This window comes from Palaemon carinicauda, chromosome 2, assembly GCF_036898095.1.
Source record: "Palaemon carinicauda isolate YSFRI2023 chromosome 2, ASM3689809v2, whole genome shotgun sequence".
Taxonomy (NCBI): Eukaryota; Metazoa; Arthropoda; class Malacostraca; order Decapoda; family Palaemonidae; genus Palaemon; species Palaemon carinicauda.
This window is the reverse complement of record NC_090726.1, coordinates 185,201,774-185,218,344: the sequence shown is the minus strand read 5'-3', so window position 1 is coordinate 185,218,344 and position 16,571 is coordinate 185,201,774.

The following is a 16,571-nucleotide window of genomic DNA, read 5'->3' as shown; positions in this document are numbered from 1 at the left end:
CCCATATAGAGTTAACACTTCGATATGGAGGGGCGGAGAATAGCTGGGGAGCCGTTCCACAGCTATACTCGTCCGTGGCTACTTTTGGTACTCGAAACGTAAACAAACGGGCGCCATTGCTAAATGACGTCACGTCCGTCCTCATCCTGATGCCAGTTGCTTGCCAATCACCATGATACAGCAGGACAGGGTGGGGCCTGAAAGGCTGGACTAAAGTAGCAGGGAGGGTCCATCAGGACGCCATGGCTATCTCACCCAAAAATAGATTTTTCGCTTCGCTCAAAACCCGTTTTTTGGGCTCAAGCCATGGCGTCCTGATGGAAGAGTACCAGAGAATCAATGTATCGTGGTAGATTTCCCCTTGTAGAGTAAGTGCCTAGGGCTTTGAATAAGGTAAGCATAGTGACCTCGATAGAGGTTCCGTGGGGATGCAACTTCCTGCCCCCCTTGGCAGAGAAGTCCCAACGGACCATGCCGAAGATCAAAGTGGTCATCGAAGGGCTAACCACATTGCGGAGAGAACGTGAAGAACTCGGAGACAAGACAGAATGGTTGATATTCATATAGGAACATTCTCAATAACAGAAAAGTGGTGGTTAGGCACTGTATTTCATGGCTAGAGAACGATCTGGACTCGAAGATATAGCGCAAGTAAGTATTCAGTTAGGAATATTACACAGCATAGGTGAGTATATAATATGGATAGAACCTATTATTCTTCATTATTTCAAAAGAAAAGGGGATAATGAAACTATGACAACCATGTATTTCATAGTATGAGTAGGAGCGGAGTGAGACACACAAGTAATAAAATAGAAATTTTATTTCACAATTGCAGGATACAGTAAAATAAATGCAATAAAGGATGTAAAATTAATTTACAATAAATTATAATGTACATAGTAATGAAAGACTTCGCTCTTGAATCTGAAAGAAAATTTCAAATTATTAGAAGGCACAGGTTCCATAGGAACGTGTCTTTAATCAGGAAAAATCACATCATGCTCTAGGCATGCGGCACTCATGTGACGACTATGACATTTCACCTTGTAAAGAACAGTCTATGAAAAACACTAAGTGTCCCTGAAATCACTACGTATCACACGAGGGTCAACATAGGCACCCGAAGAGTTAAAGTCCCAAGTAACTCTCTGTTCTATGCAGAGTTAATTGCAGGTTTCATAACACTACCTGCGGCTACCACGAAATGTTTGACTTCATGCACATGCTTCGCGTAGTGCTTGAAGAAAACACGCAAAGATTTCCAGCCTGTGAAACTCTTGAGGCTTTCGAAATCCATGCTCTGGAAGAAATTCAGAGACGATGCAACTTTTCTAGGATCATGACCTGCGGGTGTACTGTCAGGATCCGTTCTGCGAATGAAGTGGGTGATTTTCGCTCTTAGTTGTTTCAGTGACAGGTCGCTACCCGATGTTTCTTCTTTGAAGAGTTGGCCTCCACCAAAGTCAGAAGTTCTACGAAGATAGACCTTGAGGCTCTCTACCGGACATAGAGAGGCATCTTCTTTCAGGGGGCAGATTCTCCAAGGGCCCCATCTCTTGGTGGGTAGTTCATTTTTCGCGAGAAACGTTGGATCCGGGAAGAGGGTAAGGTCTCCTGAGTCTGTAAACAGGATGTGACCCTCATCTTTTGATAATGCCACTATTTCGCTGACTCGGGCTCCTAAGGCAAGAGCAAAAAGAAATATAACTTTTTGAGTCAGATCCTTGAGAGGGCACGAATCGTTATCCAAGTTGGAGGCAAAATGGAGCACCTTGTCCAGGGACCAGGAGATAGGTTTTGGTGGGGGTGCTGGGCGTAGACGAGCGCATGCCTTCGGCAGTTTATTGAAGATGTCGCTGGACAGATCAATCTGGAAGGCGTACAGTAGTGGTCTAGTCAAGGCCGATTTGCAGGTAGAAATCGTGTTGGCTGCTAAGCCCTGCCCATGAAGGTGAATGAAGAAGGACATGCAAAAATCGGTGGTGATTTCTGTAGGATTTTTTGCCTTGACGAATGAGACTCATTTTCTCCAGGATGATTCGTATTGCTGTCGTGTGGATTCGGTCTTGTATTCCTCGAGGAAGTCTAGACTTTTCTTCGAGATCCCAAACCTTTTCTTCACGGCTAGGGAGAGAAAATCATGAGATGAAGGTCCCTGACTTTCGATGATGAAGCGAAGACAGTCGACTTCTGTACTTGCTGGGAGAGAACTGGGCCCGGGAGAGGGATCAGCGTGGGCTGTAGCTCCAGGACTAGGGGGTACCAATTGCTCCGGGGCCACTAGGGCCGCTGTCCCTTTGAAGGTTCTCAGCTTGGAGAGGACTTTCAGCAGAAGGTTGGTGGGAGGGAACAGGTAGATCCTGGACCATCTGTTCCAATCCAGTGACATGGCGTCCACTGCTTCTGCCTTGGGGTCCTCGTACGGGGCCACATAATGAGGAAGTTGATTGTTGTCACTCGTTGCGAAGAGATCGATCTGAAGTTCTGGGACTTGGTGAGAGATGAAGGAGAAGGATCTTGCGTCTAGAGACCATTCTGACTCTTTCGGGCTTGTCCGAGATAGAGCGTCCGCCGTCACGTTGAGGAATCCTTGTAGGTGAACTGCAGACAGGTGCCATTCCTTCTTCTCTACCAGTCGGAAGATTGGGAGAAGCACCCGATTTATCTGGGGCGATCTTGAGCCTTGGCGATTGAGACATCGGACTACCACCGAGTCGTCCAGGGTCAGACGAATGTGGATCGAGGGAGGCGGAGAGAGTTTCTTCAGAGTGAGAAGGACCGCCATGGCCTCCAAGATGTTGATGTGAAACGTCTTGAATAGGGGAGACCATGTTCCTTGAGCCTGTTGTTGGTGGGAGTGACCTCCCCAACCCTCCAGCGAAGCGTCCGTGTGGATGTTGAGTGATGGAGGTGGATGTTGAAGAGGGATGGACCTTTTCAGGGCCTTTGCTTCCGACCACGGCTTTAAGAGTAATTCGAAGTCTGTTTGGGAGCCGTCTCTTGAGGTCTCTTCGAGCGATGGATGCAGAACGTCTCCAGACTCCCGCGGCATCCTTTAGCTGTGCACGCAGCACTAGGTTTGTCACTGAGGCGAACTGTAGAGAGCCTAGAACTCGTTACTGCCGACATCTTAAGATCCGTTCGGATTTCAGCAGTTTTTTGACAGACCCTGCTATTTCTTTCCTTTTCTTCTGGGGAATGGAAAGGTGGTGTGACTGAAGATTCCACTGGATTCCTAACCATTGGAACTTCTGAGCTGGAGAGAGGCGAGATTTCTTTCTGTTTATCTTGAATCCCAGGTGTTCCAGAAACTGGGTGACTTTGTTGCAGGATCTTAGACAATCTTCGGGCGATGGAGCCCAGACCAGCCAGTCGTCGAGGTAGGCCATCACCTGAACGCCGCGGAGGCGGAGCCGTTGAACGATGCCGTCTGCTAGCTTTGTGAAGATCCGTGGGGCCACATTGAGGCCGAAGGGCATGGCCCTGAAAGCGTAGCTTTTCCTTTGGAGTCGAAATCCTAGGTAGGAGGAAGCATGGTGGTTCATTGGAACGTGCCAGTAGGCATCCGCAAGGTCTATGGAGACCGCGTAGGAACCTTGAGGCAGAAGGGTCCTTATCTGTTGAAGAGTCAGCATCTTGAACTTGTTGTTCGCTATGAACTTTTTGAGGGGGGATAAGTCTAGAATGACTCTGAGTTTGTCGGAGTCCTTCTTGGGGACGCAAAACAGCCTCCCTTGGAACCTGGTTGACTTTACCCTCCTTATCACCTTGTTCAAGAGTTCTAGGACGTATTCTTCCAGAAGTGGGGTTGACTGTTGGAAGAATTGCTGGAAGGTTGGGGGTGGAGGAGTCCAGCTCCAGCCTAGACCCTTCTTGACGATGCTGTGTGCCCAGGGATCGAAGGTCCAACGATCCTGGAATTGGCGGAGTCTTCCTCCCACCGGAAGCACTTCATTGCTTCTGGTTTCCCGAGGGTTTGCTACCTCGGCCGCTAGCTCCCTTTCCTCCTCTGCCTCTGGAGGGATGGCAAGATGCATCTCTGCCTGCACCTCTGTTTGAGCCTCTACCTTTGGGACAAAAGGTAGTTGACTGTTGCTCAAAAACAGGGGTGAAAACCGGCGACTGCGACAAGACCGGTTGGGTGACCAATTGAAAGGTCTGCTGTGGTTGAGCTGCCACTTGGGGAGTAGCGGATCCCGGAATCTGCCGTCTCTGTTGACGTTGCTGGGGTTTCCTCTTAGGTTGAGGGCCGTCGTCCTGAGAGGATTTCCTTTTCTTCGACATGCCCCATTTGTGGAGAAGGTTCCTGTTCTCCGTGGCGGCCTTGTCGGTGATCTCTTTCACTAGGGAGGAGGGAAAGAGGTGCTTACCCCAGATGTTGGAGGAAATCAGCCTCCGGGGTTCGTGTCTCACTGTAGCACTTGAGAACACGAATTCACGACAGGCTCTACGAGCCTTCGTGAAGCTGTACAGATCCTTTACTACGGTCGCCAAATGTGTTTTGGCGAGGACCATGTAGTAGTCAGGGACCCTAGTGTCACCGGCCATGACTTTGAGCTGTACTTGGAGGGACATAGATGCGGCGAGCCTTTCCTTCGTATCATGTTCCCGACGAAGGAGATGGTCATTAAGTTTTGGGAGGTCCTCGTTAAACTGACGACCAGCGACGTCAGGTTCTAATTTTCCCACTACACATGTTGACTGAACGTCTTTCCAGTGTTTAACATCAGGGGGAGTAGTCAGGGAGAAGGGTCTGCACTCCTCCAGTGCAGGGCAAGGTTTTCCTTCTTCCACTGCCTTATGCACCTCAGTGAAGGCCTTTTCCAAAAAGGGGAAGGTCGCATCGTCTGGTGCGACGTAGGTCGGGTGCTTCTTGCTAAGCGCCGGTAGTTTTGAGCAGGTGAAGCCCCTACTTTTCACTGTATTGGCCAACATAGCCTGGGCCTTCGGGAGATCAAACACTATAACCTCCTTTGGTTCGGTCTCTTCTTTAGAGGCAGGTTCAGATCTAAGTCGGACGTAACAGTCCGGGTAAGCCTCAAAATTTGGGAAGAATTCCACTTCTTTCAGCACGATCGAGCCGACCTTTTCGCTTATGAAGATCTTGCCCGTAGTGATCGGCATACCTCCAGGGGTTAGTATCCGAGCATGCAGGGAGGTCCTTAACCGAAATCCTTTTCGGCTGCTTCAAACTTCCCATGTTGGACCTGAAGAACTCATGCGTCTCGCGAAGTTTCTTATCCATGAGAGCCTCAAGCATCTTGAAGATCTCCTGGGTGTTGGATGGGGTAGGATTCGGGGTAGCGGATGTAGAAGGAAGCGATACATCCGTCAGTGTAGGAGTTGGTGTGGGGGGTGGGTGTTGGAGCGACCTCCTGCTCCGACTCAGGGTATTCCACCTGATCTTCCTCATAGTCCAGTTTGCGCCCATGAGGTTCCTCTCCGTGTTCTCAGACACTTCCGACATACGTTCCACGTTGTTGGAATCCAAACGGCACTCATGCATGGACTGAGCCATGACCACATCCGGTTCCACCACTATCTGGACGGTGGGAATCTGATCTTTTGGGACCACTGAGTCTGGTGATGCCTTCGGGAAAAGCAAGGCCCTCAGATCTTCGGTGGCGAGATAAGGTCCGGTGGCGTTCTTCTGGAAGCCACGCACCCACTTGCGTAGCTTCTCTCGAGTAGCGTCCCTTACCTCCGCTGAAGGAGGATCGTTGAACGCCTCGACCAGACGGTCCTTGCAGACTGTACAGTGCTGCGGGTCCCAAAATTTCAAGTCGCCTTTCTTGGCGGCGCAGGGGGCGTGGGTCCGACACGCTGTGCCCGTAGTACTGCGGGCGCTTCGCTCCACAGAAGTTGTGGTCGTACTCCTCCTGTAAAAGAAAGAGAACATGAGTATACGGAAGTCATAGGAGTGACTTATGTTACTCTAAAGTTAATTGTAAGTAGTTAACTTTCAACTTAACATAAATTAAATTATAACATTGTAATGTTAGAGAGTGGAGCGGGAAATGAAGTAGATAGACACATACTTGTGCATCCCGCCCAGCTGGTTACCGTAACCTTATCAGTACGCAATATCGTTTGTGACCGAGGACACAAGACAGAAATCTTCATGGATCGCCAAGGAAGGCAGAAGATAATTCTAGCAGAGATTGCCTGATAGTTATATCAAGGACTGAGACCACTCAGACCATTGTATTAAAATAGGGGGTAGTCGAAGACCCCCTATGACACGTGTTCCGGCAACCAGCGGTGCTAAGATACACACAGCATGCTGGAAATTTGTGATATGCAAGAAGACAGCACGGCTGTTAATAGAACGGTAAGACAATACCTATCCATTGGGGTAGCCAAGCTATCTGGTTGCAGTGTAGGGCTATCAGCATGTAGATGATAGCTGGGAGAAGGGGTGCAAGTCTCTTGGCGCCTCCAGAGGGCCCCGGCAGACCGGCGGCACGCCGGAGGCCGCTCCAGCAGAGTTTATGGCATTAGGGAAGACATAGGGAATTCAGGTGTAATGCCAGCATGGCGGCCGCCGGCACAGCGGCGGAGGCTCCGGCTCCGGCTGCCAGCTTGATGACTAGTTCATAGGATAAGGAAGGGAGTTATGGTTTACCCAGACCGCCAGCAATCAATGCCGGCACGCCGGAGGCCGGCCCGAAGGACGGACAACCGAATCTAGGTAGTGTAAGGGTGGGCCATCGGCTATACACCGACGGAAGGCGGCAGCCCTCCGCGTGGAAGGGACCGGCACCAGGACAGGAAGAGAGACAGAAGGAGGGATGGAGGGGTAAGAATACGAACCCCTATAGCATCCCACCTGAGAGAGTGTACCCATGATAGGGGTGAGCCCTATCACCCAATGGTAGGGGGGCCGGCAGTCGGCCGGGTGCCAGAGGAACCCAAGGGAGGGTAGGGTACACTCAAGAGGGGGGGGAACCCCTGAGGACAGATCGCTTCCAGTGGCTAACCCCATAGGACGCTATGAAGGGTATATGTACCAGAGCGGCCAGCCCACAGGAGCTCAAGATAGCCCTATCACTCCACCCTAAGGAGGAGTTGTAGGACTAGGGACAGATGTGTATAGGCTAGGCCATACCAAGTGATAAGTGGGGAGCGGGGAGAAGAGGGGTCTTCCAAAGGGGAGGCTCTGTACAAAAACGGCCACCAAGGAAGGGAGGACGCTCCCTAGCCTAGAGTAGGTAACCTGCATGAGAACGGTGCATGGGTACCGTTTCAAGCTAATAGTACAGAACTAGCCCCCACCGAGGCCTAACCTAGAGAAGGGAGGTTAAACCCCAAGCTAGGTAGGCTGGAAGACATATCGCAAGTTGCAAGAAGGTCAGGTAACCTAACCTCAGCAACCAAGGAAGGACAGGGCGTTCCTCTTTCTCGGACACAACCCTAAGGGGGGATCATTCCCTTAGGGAGGACAGAGAAGCGATAAATACGCTGACACGGACTTGATCCCCTTACGTGGTAGGGGGAGTAAGGCCACACAGAGGGAATGCCCTAAGGCAGGAGGTGAAAGAAGCGTATAGGGGTCCTACATTTAGGTTAGGTTAGAAAGGCACACTATCAAACTGATCCCCTATATGGTCCCTGAAGGCAAAAAACACTTGCATCACAGTAAACAGTATCATAAATAATGCCACTATCTTCATAACTTAACCTAGGATCACTGGAATATATCATGCATGAACACTGGTGCTAGGCAATCTGGCCTAGGGGCTAAGCTAGGAATCTAGTATGGGGTCAGGCGATGACCGAATAAAAGAGCGTCAAAACACGATATATAAAGTTCCTAGCTATGAAGACTAAATAACTAACAATATCAATTAGTTAAGAGGCCGGATAAAGCTGTTCAGGTTAGCTAAATAAGGCATGCAGGGGAACAGCGACGCCATAAAATGGCGAGACCGGTAGTAGCACAGCTCCGCCAAAAAACATGAAATATCTCGAAAAGTATAAGTTACTTTACGGTCAGAGCTTATTTAAACAATACTGGGACCTGGTACTCAACTTTCCAGAAGAAGGCGAGACTGAAGGTAGCGACATTACGAAGATGCAAGCCGATGAAAAAGCACATGGGAAAATCCGTCTTAGCAAGGCAAGCTACTAAAAGAAGGATGAGGACGGACGTGACGTCATTTAGCAATGGTGCCAGTTTGTTTACGTTTCGAGTACCAAAAGTAGCCAAGGACGAGTATAGCTGTGGAACAGCTCCCCAGCTATTCTCCGCTCCTCCATATCGAAGTGTTAACTCTATATGGGGTGCAGATAGCTATGTGGCGCGTTAATACATGCGTCCCCTGTTGATATACGATGTCTTAAAGGGAAACCTTTAGGATACTCACTCCAGAAGTTAGAATTCTGTGATAACCTGTGGTTAAATTCTCTGGGAATATCTTAGTAGTTAATATACCCAAGGAAGCTACCAATAAGGAACCTTCCATCAGGATGCCATGGCTTAGAGCCCAAAAAAGGCTCTTATCTAAAAGGCTATGTTTTCAAAATAGCACTTGGCAAGAATTCTTCTTAAAATTGTATTTCAAAAGTAGTTGAGTAATTCTTGGCAGGAATTAATCACATTCAACTAGTATATTCTGTACCTATACAACCCAGAATTTAAATTTCTTTGAAAACTTCAGTATAGCAGCACACATGGATTTCAGTGTTGGAGATACTTTTAGTGGATAGAAAAGTTTTCAATCCACTAACTATATACAGTTGTGGAAAAGAGACAGCAGAACAATTGCTACAGTTTGCAAGAGAATGCCGAATTGCCATTTCAATACAGATATAAAGTTCTATGAGCTTTAGTATTCATGTATACATGGTGGTAGAAAGCACATTAGTAAATCTGAAGGCCAATGACCACATCAATTTACATTTAGGGCTGACTGCCCATTCCAGATGAATCTAAGATCCAGTGACGATGGACAGATGTTAGTTATCACAAAGTATGTTAGTCAAAACAACCATGAGGTATCCAAGCAACTCTGCAATTTATTGCTAGCACAGAGACGTCTAGACCAGTCTGCTAAAGACAGAGCAGCTGAAATGTTAAAAGTTCAGGTCAACTGGAAGATGGTATACCAACAATTCTCTTGAGACCACAGGTAAAACGTTGTTCATAAAGGACATTCACAGCATTGGCACAGCTGCTAAGCCCAAACCTTTCACAGAAGTGAGCAAATTACAGCAGATTGCGGATTACTTGAAATCCCAGCCAGGCCTTTCTACAGATTACCTATTAGATAAGAACAACTGGCTGACATATTTATTCAAGATGCATCCATGCAGCACATCTTCAGCCAGTTTCCTGAGCTCATACTTGCAGATGCTATACTCACAAGACAAATGAACTCAGGATGCCTTTCTATCTCATGGACTACTGTTGATGGCATTGGTGAAACGGAAATTATAGCAGCCTTCATAGTTATTAGTGAAGAGGAACATGGACAGCCAGATGATTCAGCTCTTCAAGACCAAACAATCCCTAATGGATTGACATCATTATTTGTAATATTTACTGGCAAAATAAGCTTAAAGGCAGGTTTGTCTATTTTACCGGGACCAGCAAAATAAGTTTAAATGTAGGTTTGTCTATTTTACCAGGACCGGCTAAATAGCCTCTTCCAATAATTATTTAAAAAAAAAGTTACTGTAATCAAAACCGATCTATAGTAATCAAACATGGTCAAAACACTAGAGCTTTACAGAAAACATTTTCCATTCCATTTCTATGAAATCATCCAGTGTTCATTGTGTTAAATGTACTTAATTACTTGAATGAGCTAATGATTTGCTGGGGTTTTCTTGGTCGTAGCGTGCTTTGCACGCGATTAATCACTTTCCCATTGCTCCTATGTTCTGGCAAGCAGAACTTAATTCACTACATGCGTTAGCTGGACTTAGCTCCGTGGGCTAGTATTTCAGAATCAATTAAGATAGTGCAAACTTTACAAAGGGTGAATACACACTTAACAGGGCGAGCTGTAGCTTCGCGATCCCGCCTCTGTTTGAACATGTTAGGTTAGGTGAGACTTGCTTTCCATTTCCCATGATTATATATTACTATATAAAGCACGTTTACAAGTTAACCTTTCATTACTAAAAATAAATTAGGGGTATTATTGTACTGTATTACAGTAAAACTCTACCAAATTAAGAGCCATAATGGTATTATTACAGTTTCATCCATTATGGGAAATCTTATTATAATAATATATTTCCCGAGTAAAGCAAGTCTTTTGTAGTATTTCTGTAAAATATTATCTGTCGCAAATGCCTAGTTCTTTAAATATCGACGATCAAACTCACGCTACTCATGTCTTCCTCCCAGATTTTTTCTAAGTCTGTTGTTATTGTTGACTGTGTCTTGTATTTGCATAAATGAGCCCTGTAACCACTATAATCCGCAGACAAACTAGTCCACTATGAAGTCTTACACGTTTGGCCAATCACAGCGCCTGTCCACTATAACGTCATACATGTTTGGCCAATCACAGCGCGACAATACATTTTCTTACCCAGCCATTTCATTTCGTTCTTAGACATGGAGACCATAGAAAGCACGTCATCTCATGTTGCACAAGAAGTTGAAATTCCATCTTCTTGTCCTGACTGTTTCCTAACTCACAATGAATTTGTTGAAAAACTAGTGCATTTGTGCCAGAGACACAATTTAATTTTACAAAATAAAAATTGTCCTGCATGCCAAGGAACCTTGCAACAGCTTCACGTTTTCCTCAAAGCAGCAACACATCTTTATGAACCAACAGTTTAAGGTAAGCTTCATTAATTTATAGAGTATATTATAATGGTGATAGTATAACGATGTATACAGCAGTACCATCACTTTAGATTTGGTTTGATGGATGTGTTAGGTAGTGGCTGTAAGGGGGGTGGGGTCGCAGGGGCTAGGCCTAGGTAGGGGTACAGGGCCCTAGGTTAGGTGGTTGTATTAGGCTCGGTAGTGTCCCAAAAATCACTGTGGCCTTAAGGGGGGCGGAGGCCCCCCCCCCGGTAGGCCTAGGTAGGGATACAGGGCCCCTATGCTAGGTTAGGTGGGTTTATTAGATTCAGTAGTGCCCTGAAAATCACTGTGGCCTTAAGGGGGGGTCACAGGGGGGGCAGATCCCCCCCCCGGGAGGGCTAGATAGGGGTATAGGGGGAGGGGTGGTGGAAGGATAAATATTCATTTATTGAAAATATCATTTGATGCCCCCCCCCCACCCAAAACCCCAGTTCCCACCTGGTGTCCCCCATAATTGTTGGGATGAAGTAGGGTCTTTCTGCATTCTGGAACAACTTGTTGTTTTAACTCCAATTACATAGTAAATCTCTAAATCGGATGGTTTGCGGTCAAAATAAACGTTAAATTCGTTGGAACTACACTATTTCTGATGCAACTAATATATTTTTATTCCAGTTTCCCCATAATGGATGAAACTGTAAATTTACCGCTATAATTATATTGTATACTGAACAGGTTGAAAGACTCCTGAGCCAAGATGACTAAGGGGGTGAAACATGAATTTTTTTTATTAAAATGTGTAACTTCGTTAACAGAGGTTTCCGCCAATAGAATATGGGATTCAAAATAGTGTAATTGCATAGATCTATTCAATTATGAGAGTTCTAATGTCCCAACTAATATTGCATTACTTTATAAAAACCTTTTTATAGCACAACACAAAGGGGAAACGCACTTATAAGTTTCAAGATTGTACGAAAATATTTCCATCATGTTCTGAACTTATAACAATAACTAACAATTACCTCGTTCTTTTGTTAGGCTACCTAATTTCTTTGATAATCAAGTAGAAAACCTACTCAAAGGCGGTTCTTAATATGGCGCACAAGCTCAAGTAGGCCTACTGATGATCTTATATCGACGAAAAGGGTTGAAAATATAATGAAACGGTAAACACATTGGAATTGAATTAATGATATAACCACAAAAACACAATTAGGTACATATAATAAATGAAAATTCTGAACTTGCCTTTCAAAGGGAGACATCGCAATTACACCCGACGACTTCCAGCGCCCAAATGAGTAATTGAATGAACACAGAGAAGCAGCAGTGTAGCCAGAAGGGCTAGTCTAAAAATCCCTCAAATCTCATTATAAAAAATCCCCAAAACAAGCCAAAAAAAAAATCCTGATCATGTAGGCTTTGCTCATATAGAAATTACTCACTATACTTTATGTAAGTGCAAGTAAACAAATTGCAACAAAATAAAGGTTTATTGATCTTTGTTTCTTCATAGAAATGTGTTTAGAATATCCCCATCACACACCCAAAATCCCCAAATCTAGGGAAAAAATCACCACATCTGGCAACACTGCAGAGAAGTTTCAGGTGTAACTTCACCCTTTGAGCAAGGATTGAGTCAGCCTGCCTTTTCAAGATCCTTGTTTAGGACATATGATCTCGGCCAGTCAGTAGTCATGAAATATAATAGCAATTACATTCGTTAAGTTATTATTACTGGTGTATATTTCAACCTTATAAATAAGGTAGAATTATTTTACTACTAAATTTTAAGTATATTTATCTGCTCTACAATATAGCACATTTAAAACATAAAATGCGAGATAAAATGAGTATTTAAAACATGACGGCTAGTTTTTATTTTATTTTTCATTTTTTAAACAATCCACAAAGCAATTCGCTCTTTACGATATAGAATGAAAAACAGAAATGCTAAGATAAAAAAAAATGGCATATGTAATTATCATACGAATTATAAATCACATACAGTATTCTATTGCACAACAGACAGACCTAAAGGGTCTTCAGATCGGCGAAATAGAGAAACATCCATACGTAGACAATCTAAAGATTAAGGGTACTCTCGGGCGCATTATTCTATCTTGTTTATCTTTCTCTTGTTTAAGTTTTTTATAGTTTACGTAATATAAGAAGGGTATATTTTAAGGTTGTAACTGTTCTTGAAACATTTCATTTTAATTGTTCATTACTTCTGTAGTGAATTTATTTCCTTGTTTCCTTTCCTCACTGGGTTATTTTCCGTGTTAAGAGACCTTGGACTTATAACATAAAATAATAATAATAATAGCAGTAGTAGTAGGGTGGCCAGGGCACCAGCCACCCGTTGAGATACTACCGCTAGTGAGTTATGGGGTCTTTTGACTGGCCAGACAGTAATACATTGGATCCTTCTCTCTGGTTATGGTTAATTTTCTTTTGCATTCACATACAAACTGAGTAGTCTGGCCTATTCTTTGAATATTCTCCTCTGTTCTTTTTTTCAATATTTCACTAAACTCTAATTCTGAAGACCCTGTATTGGAGATCATAGTTCTTAAATACTTAAAATGATTCTACCTCATAAAACCTTTCTCCTTCCAATGATATTTCACCTTCCATTGCATACTCTGTTCTCATCACCTCTGTCTTTCTTCTATTTATCTTCAGACCAACCTTGTGTGATATTTCATGAGAATGGCAAGCAAGCATTGCAAATCCTGTGGTGGTCTGCTAACAAGGACAGAATCATCAACATACTCTAGGTCTGCTAAATTCCTATCACCAATCCAGTCCAATTCTTCTCCACCATCTTACTGTTCTACACATTACAAAATCCACGAGGAAGATAAACAACAAAGGTGACAACACATTCCCTTGGAATACTCCTCTGTTCATTGGAACTTCTTTTGATAAGACTCCATTAACATTAACTTTTCACTTCTTATGCTCATGAACAGACTTAATAAAATTTATATATTTAAGAGGAATTCCATAATAACACAGGACTCAACATAAAATTGGCCGGTGCACACTATTAAAGACTTTTTCATAGTCCACAAATGGCATCAAAAGTGGATTCCTATATCCTACACATTGCTGTACATGTCTCAAAATGAAAATTTGGTCAGTGCAGCTTCTACCTTTTCTGATTCCGGCTTCTTCATCTCTTGCCTTTTCATCAATCTTTCCCCCCCCCCTCTCTCTCTTTAGAATGAGCATACTATATGTTTTCATAACAACTGATGTAAGTGTTATGCCTCTATAATTATTGCAATCAGTCAGGTCTCCTTTTTTTGCCATTTTCACCAATACTCCTAACTCCCATTCATCAGGGTTTTCCTCTTCATGCCACAATATATATATATATATATATATATATATATATATATATATATATACATATATATATATATATATATATATATATATATATATACATATATATATATATATATACATATATATATATATATATATATATATATATATATATAGACATACATTGTGGCATGAAGAGGAAAACCCTGATGAATGGGAGTTACGATGGCGTCTTTACTATGTGTACATGTATGTATTATTTTTACATCTTCATCATTTCGTCCTACGCATATTGATGCAAAGGGCCTCGGTTAGATTTTTGCTCCCTGTCTTGAGGTTTTAATCCAATAATTATCCATTCATCATCTACTTTACACATCACAGTTTGCAGCCATGTAGGCCAGGGTATTCCAACTTTTACAGTGCCTTGTGGAGCCCCACAACATTTAGTGAACTAATCTCTGCGGGTGAGTGAGAAGGGTATGCCCAAACAATCTCCATTTACCCCCTCATCAGGATCTCATCCATACATGGCACTCTAGTAATCTCTTGTAGTTTTATTTCTAATCCTGTCCTGCCATTTAACTCCCAGTATCCCGAGGTCTTTGTTTTCAAATCTACTAGGCATTATTTCATTGTCATACAATGACTCCTGTCCATATACTAACACTGATCTCGCTAAACTGACATATTGTCTGATTTTTATATGTAATTTCATGCGATTTGACTTCCAAATTTTACTTTACTTGGCCATTGTCTGCTTTGCCTTTTTCAGTCTTTCACTAAACTCTAATTCTAAAGACCCTGTATTGGAGATAATAGTTCCTAGATACTTAAATAATTCTATCCCATTAATCCTTTCTCCTTCGAAGGATATTTCATCTTCCATTGCATAATCTGTTCTCATCATCTGTCTTTCTATTTATCTTGAGCAAGCCTTGCAAATTCTGTGGTGTTCTGCTAATAAGGACAGCATTATCTAGGTTAATGTGGGTAAGGGTTAGGTTGGGTAGGGAATGTTGGGCGTTTGTCAGTGCGTATGGGCCAGGTAGTGAGAAAAGTGAAGAAGAGCGGAATGAGTTCTGGAATGAATTAACTAGGTGTGTAGAAGGACTGGGTAGAAGGAATTATGTAGTTGTTATGGGTGACTTAAATGCTAGAGTGGGCGCTGGAGAGGTAGAAGGTGTCATTGGGAAGTATGGCGTACCAGGTGAAAATGAGAGTGGTGAGAGACTGGTAGACATGTGTGTTGAACAAGAGATGGTAATAAGTGCTTGCTTCCTTAAAAAGAAAGATAAAAATAAGTATACATGGGTAAGAGTGGCAAATGGAAGAGTAGTAGAAAGGGCATTAATGGATTATGTGTTGGTAACTAAAAGAATGTTTGGAAGATTGAAAGACGTGCACGTGTTTAGGGGTATGGCTAACGGTATGTCTGATCATTTTTTGGTGGAAGGAAAATTAGTTGTAGCAAAAGAGTGGGGGAATAGAGTAGGTGGATGTAAAAGGGAGGTAATGAGGATTGAAGAGCTAATAAAACCGGGGGTAAAAAGTAAAGATCAGGAAAGGTTGAAAATGGCATATGACGAGTCGAGAGTAAGAGAAACTGGTAATTTAGAGGAGGAGTGGAAGTTAGTAAAAGAAAATTTTGTTGGGATTGCAAGTGATGTATGTGGCAAGAAGGTTGTTGGAGGCAGCATGAGGAAGGGCAGTGAATGGTGGAATGAAGGAGTGAAGGTAAAAGTGGAAGAGAAAAAGAGGGCTTTTGAAGAATGGCTGCAGAGTAATAGTATAGAGAAGTATGAAAAATATAGAGAGAAAAATGTGGAAGTAAAGCGCAAGGTACGTGAGGCAAAGAGGGCAGCTGACCTGAGGTGGGGTCAGGGATTGGGTCAGTCATATGAAGAGAATAAGAAGAAGTTTTGGAAAGAAGTGAAGAGAGTAAGGAAGGCTGGCGCAAGAATTGAAGAGACAGTGAAAGATGGAAATGGAAGGTTGTTAAAAGGAGAGGAGGCAAGGAAAAGGTGGGCGGAATATTTTGAAAGTTTGCTGAATGTTGAGGATAATATGGAGGCAGATATAATTTCTGTTCCAGGTGTTGAGGTGCCAGTGATGGGAGATGAGAATGAGAGAGAGATTACAATAGATGAAGTGAGGAGAGCACTAGATGAAACGAGATTAGGAAAAGCATCTGGTATGGATGGTGTGAAAGCTGAGATGTTGAAGGAAGGGGGTGTGACTGTACTTGAATGGTTGGTGAGATTGTTTAATATGTGTTTTGTGTTGTCAATGGTACCAATAGATTGGGTTTGTGCATGTATTGTGCCACTATATAAGGGTAAGGGAGATGTGCATGAGTGTTGTAATTCAACAGGTATTAGTTTGTTGAGTGTAATTGGAAAAGTGTATGGTAGAGTATTGATTAATAGGATTAAGGATAAAACAGAGAATGCAA